The following is a 12173-nucleotide window of genomic DNA, read 5'->3' as shown; positions in this document are numbered from 1 at the left end:
TATATATATATATATATATATATATTTGCAGCCTGGCTTCAGTTGTTCACATATAAAGTTTATTACTCGATACGAATTAAAAGCATACTAAACGTGAACAATGTTTTTATCACAGCTGAAGAAATTATAGACAACGAGCAAGACGAGCACTGTGATGTTCTAGTAGAATCTGATAATGAGAACGTAAAGAAAAATGTATGATTATGTAATGAAAATGTTGCGAAAATCGCGAACATGGTGGAAGGAATAATATCAAAGGGAGATGATGTGATTGTACCTAAGGTTGGTATGATATTCGAAGATGAGAAAGAGATATTTCAGTTCTACAAAAAGTATGCTTATGCGGTAGGTTTTTCAATGAAGAAAGAAATTCAAAAAAGGGGACGATGAAGTTTTATGGTATGTGACTTTCACTTGTAGCCGTGAAGGTTGGAGGAGCAGCGACACTAGCGATTCTTTGAAGCCACAACCAACAATTTGGATGGGTTGTAAAGGCAGAATATCCGCATTTTCAAATACCCATGGAACATGGAGAATTAACGTGGTTTACCTTGACCATAATCAAGAAATAAGTTCGTCAAAGTTAAGGTTATATCGATCCAATTGGGAATTAAGTACACAAGTCAAAAGGAAGCTTGAAATGAAAGATTTGGCAGGAATTCCGTCGCACAAAAGTTACAACTTTGCCGTTGTAGTAGCAGGTGGTTATGAGAACATGACTTGCATTAAGAAGGATTGTCGGAATTATATAGAACAATTGAAACGATCAAGACATGGCAAAGAGACACAGTAGCAATACAATCCTATTTTGCAAAGATGCAAGCACAATGCTCGGGCTTTTATTTCAGTATGGATTTGGACTACGATTTATGGCCAAAAAAATGTATTTTGGGCAGATAAGCAATGTAGCCAATCATATAAGGAGTTTGGAGATGTCGTTACATTTGCTACCATTTATCTCACCAATAAGTATGATATGCTATTTGCCCTTTTTGTCGGCGTGAATCACCATGGAAAATCAAAGCTTCTCGGTTGTGGTATATTATCAAATGAAGACACAAACAGTTTTGTCTGGTTGTTCAGGACGTGACTTCAATGTATATAGGGTCGAGCTCCATAAGGAATAATTATAGATTAAGATAGGGTCATGCAAAATGCCATTTGGATAGTTTTTCCAAATACGAAGCATAGACGGTGTTTGTGGCATATTATGAAAAAACTGCTAGAAAAGTTTGGTTATCACACGGATAAGAGTTCAATATTCGTGGCCAAACACAATTTGGTATATGACTCGCAGTTTTTTCAAGCATTTGAAGACGATTGGAAAGCGATGGTTAATAGGTTAAGCTTACAGGATAATGATTGGTTGTCTGAGTTATACGACAACAGAGATCGTTGGGTTCCGCACTTTTTGAAAACTATTTTTTAGGCTGGGATGTCAACAACACAAAGAAGTGAGAATATACATTCAAAGACATCTTTGAAGCAATTTGTCGAACAATATGAACACACGCTAAGTAATAAGGTCGAGAAGGAATTCAAGGCTGATTTCAATTCATTCTCTCAAATGGTACATTGTGCAACACAGTTTGAAATGGAAAAAGTAATTTGAGACAGTGTATACAATTTCTAAATTCAGGGAGATTCAGGCGGAGTTCACGGGGAAAGTTTATTATGATATCATATCCACTACTAAGAGATGCTTGTGGTCAACATATGAGGTCAGCAAAGTTATTAATTTTGAGTGCGGTCCGAGGAAAAAAAATATTCTTTGTCTCATTTCGAAGGGAGACGTGTGCTATCATTTGCAGCAGTCACTTGTTCGAGTTTCGAAGAATAATATATAGGGATGCGATTGCAGTATAGATCCATAATGATGTGACATGTCTATTGAAGAGGTACATACTGCGGAGATGGCAGAGAAACATTAGCAAAGCACACACGAGGGTCGCTGTGAACTAAGATGGATTAGTTACCACTACTGGATAGTTGAGATATGATGAGATATGTCAAACTTTTGCACAGGTGGCTGACCTTGCTACAGATGGTGAACGGTGGTTACGTTCGACAATGGATTGGAAACAAAACTATTCTCGTCTACTTATTAGCGCAAACTCGAGTGGTGAAAGAAATCAAATTTTGGCGCATGCTTCTCAAATACCGAATCATTGTACTCATTTACAACATATATCGAGGTGGAGCATACTGGATCCCACATGTACTCGTAGGAAGGGTGCGTTGAAGAAACTACGGAGGAAAAGCCCATTGGAGCTAACTTCGAAGAAATCGAAGATATGTTAAAATGTTTGCCTCTAATCTATAATCATTGTGAAGTATATATAAGCTGAATTTTTTCATACATGTACAGGCCAATTTGACATCGATAAAAGGAAAGAGACCTAAATCGAGGTAGAATAATATGTAGGAGGGCACAATCAGGGTTGAGCCAGCTAAGCAGCAAGCTTATTCCACATCGTCACCATTCCCACTTTCACAGTATGCCATCCCTACACAAGGTTCAAATGTCATCCCTTTAGCCTCCGCAAATGTTATATATAGTTCGCAAGGTATTCACATGGGTCGCTACATGAACTTCAAATTCAATCTATCATTTCAACACCTCTAAAATCCTATCTCATGTCAAAGTCTAATGTAGGTCTACCAATGACATACTGGAATCCAAACCTACGCGACCAAGGTCGCTTTGGCTTTTGAAGTTGGATGTACATCTAGTAAAGTTCAATTATATTATGTGGCAGATTGTTATAGTTTGCCATTCTATTTGTTCAACACATCAGTATCGGTTTTTGTTTGCATGACCTTGTATTTGCAATTATTCAAATGTTTACGAAATCATAAACAAGCTTTGTGATTCCTCTTTTTCTTTTGTGATTCAACTCTTCTGTTTTTTCTATGTTTCAGCATGGAGCAGTTGATGGGTGTTCATGCGGGTAGTTACAGTTACTGTGATAGTTCTGGGCACCAACAAAAGCACTTGAAAGGCTTCAACATGTTTATCAATTTCGGCTATGAATTGAAAAGGCATGAAGCATTCCAGCTAACAAATTGAAGTGAAGCTGAAAGATATCCTTGGGTACTGATGTTTGCACTTATTGCTTGCGACTAATGTTTAATTGAAGTTGAACCACTAGTAAACCTTGATAGTGTTCATGCTCTATATAGTTGCTAGAGCAACCTTATTGAATTTGCTTGAAATACAAAGTTTTGTGATTAAACAATGAATTCTTGTTTTGTGAGGTTTATTCATGACTTCTAAGCTGTATAGCTGTCCTCTTTCTTTCAGGTGTTAAACACACTTCCACTAATTCACCAATTCCTTTTGCTGAACAAATTAGTGCTTTATAAAGTATTTTGTGTTTGTTTTGAGCTATTTTAGGTCAATCTTTATATTGTATAGTTCTCTTAGTTAGGCAATGATAGTTGTCGTCAATATGAGCTCACTACTCTAGTTTAATCTTGGTCAAATTTCTATCCCTGCTCACCAATAAATTATTTACGCAATATTCTATTTTGACTAACTAAATGGGCCAACACAATGACAGTTGCACCAGTTGAGACTTGAAATGCCATTTGAAAGCAATATACAAACACAAGAGTCTATCACAGGTTCAATTTTAAAAGTTCAAAAAATCGACAACTCGCCACTGCATTCGATATAACCATGGATTTTACAACAAAAGGGTGAAAATTGAAGCTCCATACATAGATATAGTTTGTGAATTAACTACGGTAGTTTCAACACTATCTACTAATCAATTCAGCAGCTTTCCTTTGGCATTCTGTACTGCACTCACTTTGTCCATTTGGACTGTAACATCCACCGAAATCTTCAGCTCATCTTGCCCAGTTAGCTGAATTTGAGATTCAAGACTACGGGATATTTCATCTACTGTTTCACTTGTCATAGGGGTGACGAATTTAGTGTAGCCCTACTAGATGCACCGCTTGGTTTTTCTTTGACAACCCACTCCAAAAATCCACAATTTGTCACTGTAGAAAATGAATAATTTTCCTTTATTGACAGTCTCCTTCTCCACCACGAAACAATTTTCAAGTCCACACTTACATGATGAGCATGGGGGTTTCCTTGGGCAGTCATTGAAGAAGTGGGTCTTAGCTCTACAACTATGACAGATTCCAGAGTTCTTTCCAACCATTCTAACCTACAAATAAAGGAAATTCGAAAGCTAGAAAGAGGAAACTACAAAATGCAGCAATAGTATAATTACAACACACAGCGCTGACCATCAACAAACAAACACTACATACTACATATTCAAACTAGAAGTAATTGTGAAACAACAACAACACTCCAAAAAAAAAAAAAAACCTTCCATAAAATCATTAAACTAACCCCAAACACACATGTGGGATAATCACTGTGGGCTACTGGACAAAATGAGAATCGTTGGCAGCCCCTTCTCAATCGGAGCACAACAAAGAAATGGGAATAAATTTATAGACGAGTGTCGAAATTAAATCACGATGATGACTTCGGGAAATGATGTCGTTCACATACCACCGTTGTGGGGGGTTTGAAATTTGTGGAAAATATGGAAATGAAATCGGAATGATTTTCAAAAATTGAGTTCTGGCGGTGAACAGAGATGGTGAGTGGTTAGAGATGGCAAGGTGACCGGCCGTAGCCTTCAAGTGAACGGACGAGCGTTTCAGTTGCGAGTGGATTTTGTTGAAATTTTGGGGATATTTTATACAGAAGCTTTTTTTTTTTTTTACCCTTTTCTTCTCTCTCTATTCGTTTTGTCATTTGAAATTTTTTTAATGCCACATTACCCTGGATTTCCCTTGTTACTAATCCCCAAGCCATATAGCAAATGGAGGATTGTAATATTAGTGGATAAAATTATTAATAGATAAGTGAATAATACTTGTGAATCTCTCAAAATATACGAATAAAAAGTGACTCGATAATTGATAAACAATTTATGAACATGAGCCTAACACAGCTAAGTACATGTTTGGTAAAGATTTTTCATAGTTTTTTCTTCAAAACTTACTGTCAACAACATATTTTCTTAATAAAATAATTTTGCACTTTGATCAATAACTTTTTCTTATTTTTTATCACACAATTTTCAAAAAGAAAATTACTTTTTATAAAATTTATTTTATAATATTTACATCAAAGAAGCTAAGTATTTATCTATAGCATCATTCCAAAAGAAATGTGAGAGTTGTGTCATTGTTAGTTGGATGAAAATTTTCAATGAGGATCAACCACCATGTAGACTTATAGAATAAAATGGAGGTTGGACTTAAAGAGTTGATGATCTTGATATGTTGATTTGTGTAAAACAAAGAGTTTATATAAGGCAAAGCAAAAATTGCATAGTTGGTCCCTAGCCTATTATCTCACTAACAAATTAGTTCCGAGAAGAAAACAAGTAACTTCTTCTAAAACCTAAAAATAATTAAATTTCAACTTCTGTAGTAGTTATACAATCAATTCTAGAGGACAGAAATCCTCCAGTTCTCTATTAGTTTTCATTTCACCATCATTTTGTTGCTAGCTTTAATTGCACTCCTGAACTCACATATTACGACGACGACGACGACAACAACAACAACAACAACAACAATAATAATAATAATAATAATAATAAATTAATGAGTGATTAGAGTTTGAAGTAATATTAAGCTCCTGTTTGATTCCAATTATTTTAAAACTCTTGTTTTACAGAATCATTTTTAACATCACATTTACACAATGAAATATTCTACACATAAATTTAAAACATTTCCACGTTTTTAACTACACATTCTCTTAAAAAATAATATTAAAAACTCTTTAAACTAAAAATAATCTGCTCCAAACAGGGGGCTAAATAATATTATTTACGTAAAACTTTAATATAAAAATAAATTATAATTATGTTTAAGTTTTCAGTTCACATGCTTTTTTTTCCTTTTTTTTCTTTTTAAATAGTAACCTTTAACATATTGTTCTGGTCATCTTTTTTTATCCACATTATTTTCAAATTACATTTTTCTTTTTATTTTAAATCACATATTTTTCAATAAAATAATATTACACATAAACTCAAAATTTTTCTTTATTTTTTAATTGCACATTTTCATCAATCTACTATTTTAAAATATATTCTTCGCAAAAAATGAGGCTCAAACATGCACCTATCCTTTTGTGCTAGTTTTAATTCATTATGAAAGATCGGCAACACAATTAAGATTATTCTGCTTATACAGCCCATACAATTATATTCTTAGTCCTAGGGCTACATAGGTGGCAATAGAGGCGACCGCTTTGGCACATTTTCAAATTATTTTGAATTTTTTAATATATACATTTAGCTCATGTTCAATAGGGAATAAAATTTTAATTTTAAATTAAAGTTAATAATTAACTTTAATTAAATTAAAATTAAAAATTAATATTAACAACATTTTTGCAATACCTATCAATTTTTAATCAGGTTAAATCCACCAATGACAACCCAACTTTATACTTTGTGTCATCAAAACCATTCAATTTGATTTTATTTCAACATGACCACCCAATTTTATACTTAAGCCCCGTTTGATTCCCATTTTTGTCAAAATACATTTTTTCTCTCTTATTTTTAACTACACATTTTTCATTAAAATAATGTTATACAAATAAAAAAAGTTTTTATCTACACATTCTCCATCAATTTACTATTCCAAAATCCATTTTTCCTTAAAAATGGGCGTCAAACACCCTCTTAATGTTACTAGGGCCACCTATTTTCATATAACGTTTTACCATGACCGTCCACCTTCTTTTCACCATTTTCATTAATTTTAAAAAGGGTAAAACGGTAACTTTGCATTTTTATATATAAAATAAATTTAAAAATATGAAATAAAATTAAATTTTATTTAAAAAATGTTACTTTAAAAAAACGAAAACTCATTTTAAAAAAAAAGTTTTTAAAATAAAATAGAAACTTACTTAAAAAAATGTTGCTTAGAAAAATAAAATAAAATTAAACTTTAAAAAAAAAGTTCCTTAAAAATAAAATAAAGAAAAAATTATTTTAAAAAATTTAAAATAAAATAAAAAATTATTTTAAAAGAGCATTACTTAGAAAAATAAAATAAAAGAAAAACTTATTCAAAAAAATTGTTTTTAAAAATAAAAAAATTTGTTTTTCAAAATTACAAATTTACCCTTTTAAAATTAGTTAAAATGGTAAAAGAAAATTGGATGGTCACGATGAAATGTTACATGAAATTAAGTAGTCATGGTAAAATGAAATAAAATGGGTTGCGATGACGACATTAAGTATAAATTTTGATAATCTTGATGAAATAAGATCAAAGTAAATAATCGTGATGATATTAAATATAAAATTAGATAGTTATATGGATTTAACCCATTTTCAATCATATATTTGAAAATGTTGGCTCAGTGTCAATAAATTCAAGCTAGTGATCTTTGGATACTTTGCAGGGTAACTTCAATGGGTCCAATCTGATTAGGATTTACAGACACCTACCTAGTATTTAGTAAGAGTCTTGCCTCTAACTTTGCATAAATTATTCTAAAATAGGCAACTACTTTTCTCTGCTTTTGTCTGAAAAGCCCCACATTTCAATCAGATCAATACCTCACATCAACAGATAAATTGGTAAAATCCTTAAATTAGCCCCAAACTAAATCGTCTCTCCTCCCTAAACGGGTATAATTGTCATATCAAATTAATAACTTATGGATGAAGAATTTGAAGGCGCACTGTCAATGACAAGTAGGTAACGTGTTCAACCTAAACCAACCATACTGAAACACGCTTATAGACAAATCATTCACGCGACTTTAACGTGTCTGATTCCTACAGTCTGATGCGATATGAACTTTTGAGTCACCAGGGAAATATTTGAACTCTTCTGACAAGCTCAAGTTGTCATGATTATTGCTACATGGGCAGGAATAACGTTATATGTATATCATTTGAATGACATTTCTTCCTATGTGGTAGAAATTTATGCAGTGGTGTAAAAAATGAGTGTAAAATCAAGAGCATAGATATTGCCTTATGAAAAAGTGTAAATGAAAGTATAAATGAGAATGTAAATGTAGCATGGTTAGTATGGACAGTGTTAGTGACGTGGGTTTTTTCATTTTTATAACAAGAGATAATAATGAACATCACAAGAAAAATACTATAATAACTCTAGTATTGAACTATTGATTGAGTTAAAATCGATTAATAAAGTTAGAGAGTAACCTAAACAATGACGGATCTAAAAACACCATAATTTTCAAGTGTATCAAAGAAATTTTAATGTTGGGTTGATAACGACCCTCCTCCCGTAACCAATGGCGGAATCGGGCCATTGACTCCATAGAATTTTCTAATTTTGTTTACAATTTTAACTTTTTCTCAACATGAGGTGTATGATTAATACCATCTACCTTCAACAATTTGAATGAACCCTCTGCATTTGCTTTAGGACCTAACACACAAGATAACTAAGACCTCAAAAACAAGGAAATTAATTAAGGTTCGATCTTTTGAAAAAAAAAATAAAAATAAAAATTGTTAGGAAAATGTTGTAATTGGCAATCTGTGACCAAAGGACCAATTTGTCAAGTTTGTAAAGTCAAGGACTAAATTGTAAAGGTCCAAAAAGTTCAGGGACTTGTGTTGCAATTTTGCAAAGTTTATAGCATAGGTTTAGGGTAAAGTTGGATGCTTTGAAGATGCAAACGGCGCGTTAATCTCGCTAGAGTTTCGCCCTGACCTCGTTCAATCCTAAATAACATAACTGTTGTCGCTAGAGTTTCGCTGAGGGGTCGCTAGAGTTTCGCCAGCACTTTGTTCGAGCGACAGTGCTATCTGATTTTTGGTAATTTTCCTTTCTCGCGAATTTTAAACGCTCCATACTACCAAAAACGATCTACTATATAAACAAAAATTTCGTTTTTCATTTATAACCTTTGGAAAACACACAAATAATTTTTTTCTCTCTACAACCAAAGGATCTAGAGTCAAAAATTCTTTCTTTTGATCTTATGCTCTATTAGAGAAAAACATCAACCTTCACAAAACCAAAACACCATTCAAATCTCCATATCAACTTCCAGAAGATCATCTGTTTGAAGATCCGAAAAGGAAACTGCTTGAAGAACTGGAATGCTCGGTGATTCACGGGAGATAGAAAAAATTCAAGGCTGGAATTTTGGCACAGATCTGAAAAATCCAGGAGAGCTTTGGTTGACACAGTAAGGAGATCAGAATATTGTTAGATTCAATTATGTCTGGCGTACTGTAAGTCAATATCTTCTATAGTGGATCTCTACTGAGTTGTGCTCGGAGTTTTTATCCAATTGGGTTTTCTCCGTCAACATTTTGTTACGTTTTTACTGCTTTCTGTTAAATTGTTAAATTTCGCATAAACACCTATTCATCCCCCCTCTAAGTGTTGTTTGGATCGAACTATAGCCTTTTCAAAAATAAAATTATAACTTAATTTAAATCCCATAAGAAAAAAGTACGATTCCATTATTGTCCATGACTTAAGACACTCTTGTAGCAATTTGTCCCCAATTTTTTTCCGTCCCTTAACTTTGAGTTAAAGTGCTTGTTTGGGAGAGCTAATTAGATTATTAAAAAGTTAAAGTCAAAATTAAATATTAAATTTTATTTTTTTCTTTATGTTTTGAGTAATATCATTATTTATTGAACCTTGCTAGTTACTACAGATATGGGGATTGGTTGACAGAATCTTTACAGTTGTCTCCCTAGCAACAACCAGACAACTATAAAAATTCTATAAACCATTTTCCCATACACTTAGCAAAATTTTTATTTATATGGGCACCATAACAAAGAGAAAAATTGAAGTGGTGAGCTGAAAATTAAAGGTATTATTCTTGTCAAGAGCCAAGAAAAGGCTCCATGGAATCCACCATTGTCCAAATCAAAGCAGTTTTCATAACTAGTTTGTTCCTTTTTCTTTTAGTTTCTGTACCGCATTGAACTCATCATTTCATCTTATTATTTTGGAGTAGTTCTCAAGTTAAAATGATTAATGATTACTACATGGAATATATGCATGTTTGTATAAATAATATTAAATATGGAATTTTGCAGTGAAATATTTGGGCTATTCGTGGCAAGATGAGTGGAAAATGAAGAAATTGAACAGCCTTTGCTGGGATGACCAACCAGGATCCCCTTTTTCTTTCTTCTTGTATGTGCTTATTGCAGTCTGTGTGTTTATATTGAATCAATTTTTGTTTGCCTGCTAACTTTTTGTAAATATGTGCTTAAAATTGTGTAATTTTGGCGTGATTGTGGAAATTTATTGACTGTGGGTTGCAGACAAATTTATATTTTCTTCGAAAATTTTGGTACGTGCACAATTTTCATAAATGAGTATTGTCAAAGCTTGAAACCAGTACTGCACTTGATATAATGCTTGTGGTTTAGCAATTTTTTTATTTTTATTTTTTATTCTTTAATACAATTTCTATATGGTTTTATGTAATTATAAATGCTTTCTTGGTGAAACTTAGTACTCTCAACCCTTTGTGATTCAAGCTAAAAACCTAAACTTGACTTGAATGGATCTTTTTTCTCAATGCATAATTAGATTTTTATTTTTTGTGGTTTTGATGTTTAGATTTGGTCACACTTGCTCCATTATGAACTTCATATAACAAGCACTATAATGGACGAAAAGTAACTTATCCTAACACGTTGAATAACAAATATTTACTTAAATGTAATTTTTACTTATGTCAAGCTTTGCCAAACACGCTCGTCACACTGCTAGCAATATAGAATTGGGTTTTAGTTGCATCATTATCATTATCATCATTATTATTATTTAAATCTAATTTGCAAAAGGAATAACCAAACACTTTTAGAGGATCTGCAAATGTTATAGCAATGAGATTGTCATTTGTATTGTAGATTGATGACAAGCCAGATTCAGCTAAGATTGGCAAATATGTTGAGGGGTACAGAGATTGTATGTCTTATAATGGCTCTCAAACTTCCTGATTTGAACTCTTCTGATCTGAGACATGCCTGGAGATTGCCATCGAAGCCCCATCCCCCGATCCTTTGGTAGTGCCACATTCTACTAATAAACTCTGGACATGTTTCTTGTGAAGGAAACGTGACAAATATGTGTGTTCCTGGAAGTCATTGTGTGAGGTTCCAAGCTCTCCCTCACATTTAGACTAGTGGGATCGTATCTTTCTAAGTGATGCGACGGAAGATTTATAAATATTTCCATTGCATACTTAAATGAAGGCAAGTCAGTTTGGCTATTGTAAGCATTTTCAGGATTTGGATCTTCTCTTTTTTAAAGATTTCATTAGGTTTTTCGTGTATGTATTTCTTGAGAATTGTGGGTTCTACAGATTCTTGTTTTCAGGATGTATACATTCGGTTCTACCTCTACGTGGACGATGCCTTGTGGTCTAATTCTCAGTTTTTAGCCCGTTTGGTAGGAAAATTTTAGATTTTAATTTTAGTCAAAATTAGTAATTAATTTTAACCATATATTTTATAAAACTCACAATTTTTCAATTACATATTTCAACTTTAATTAAAATTTTCTAAAAACTTGATTTTAATTTTCACCAAAACGGAATTTAATGTTAATCATGACGGTTTGTGATTCTTGAGTTATAATCATTCGTTATGTGGTGAAGCTGAGATGTGATTTCTTGATGGAGAATGATTATAGCTAGGAATAAGTTAGTAGAGTGAAAAGAAAAATGTTTTCATTTATATAAAAACTAGTTGTTGGGAAAAAAATTCACCAAATGTAAAATACGTAGAAATATATAAATTTAATGTAGTTCAATAAACCTTCTACAATTATAGGAAAAGAAGACTTTATTAGTTAAAATTTTTTACAATATTTTAATGTCTTTATTTATTTCAAAACTTCTACAACCTAGAACGTTCGTGTATACACAGACTCTTATTTTTTTAGCTTCTCTCTCTTTCTCATGCGCACACCTTGGCTATTCATCTATTACATCAAATTCGATTGAAGTAGCTCTTAATTCATCCACGCCCATGGGTGCCCTATGATCTGTTCATATATAAGGGTTAAATAAATGAAATAATTACGCTGTCGTAATATGGCTTTTTGCCCATGTTTGAGCTCCATTTTGGTGAGGAAAA

The 12173-nt window shown here is 32.6% G+C and overlaps 1 long non-coding RNA gene across 1 annotated transcript; it reads left to right on the top strand.

The window, feature by feature from the left end:
- Positions 1–9750: 9750 nt before the first annotated feature.
- LOC111391405 lies at positions 9751–11462 on the top strand. The gene is made up of 3 exons (XR_002702108.1): positions 9751–9889; positions 10119–10218; positions 10944–11462. It is a non-coding gene; the product is annotated as an uncharacterized LOC111391405 (long non-coding RNA).
- Positions 11463–12173: the final 711 nt, after the last annotated feature.

Source organism: Olea europaea, unplaced genomic scaffold, assembly GCF_002742605.1.
Source record: "Olea europaea var. sylvestris unplaced genomic scaffold, O_europaea_v1 scaffold789, whole genome shotgun sequence".
NCBI classification, from domain to species: domain Eukaryota; kingdom Viridiplantae; phylum Streptophyta; class Magnoliopsida; order Lamiales; family Oleaceae; genus Olea; species Olea europaea.
Note: the sequence above shows the minus strand (reverse complement) of the source record. Positions and strands in the feature narration are given on the sequence as shown.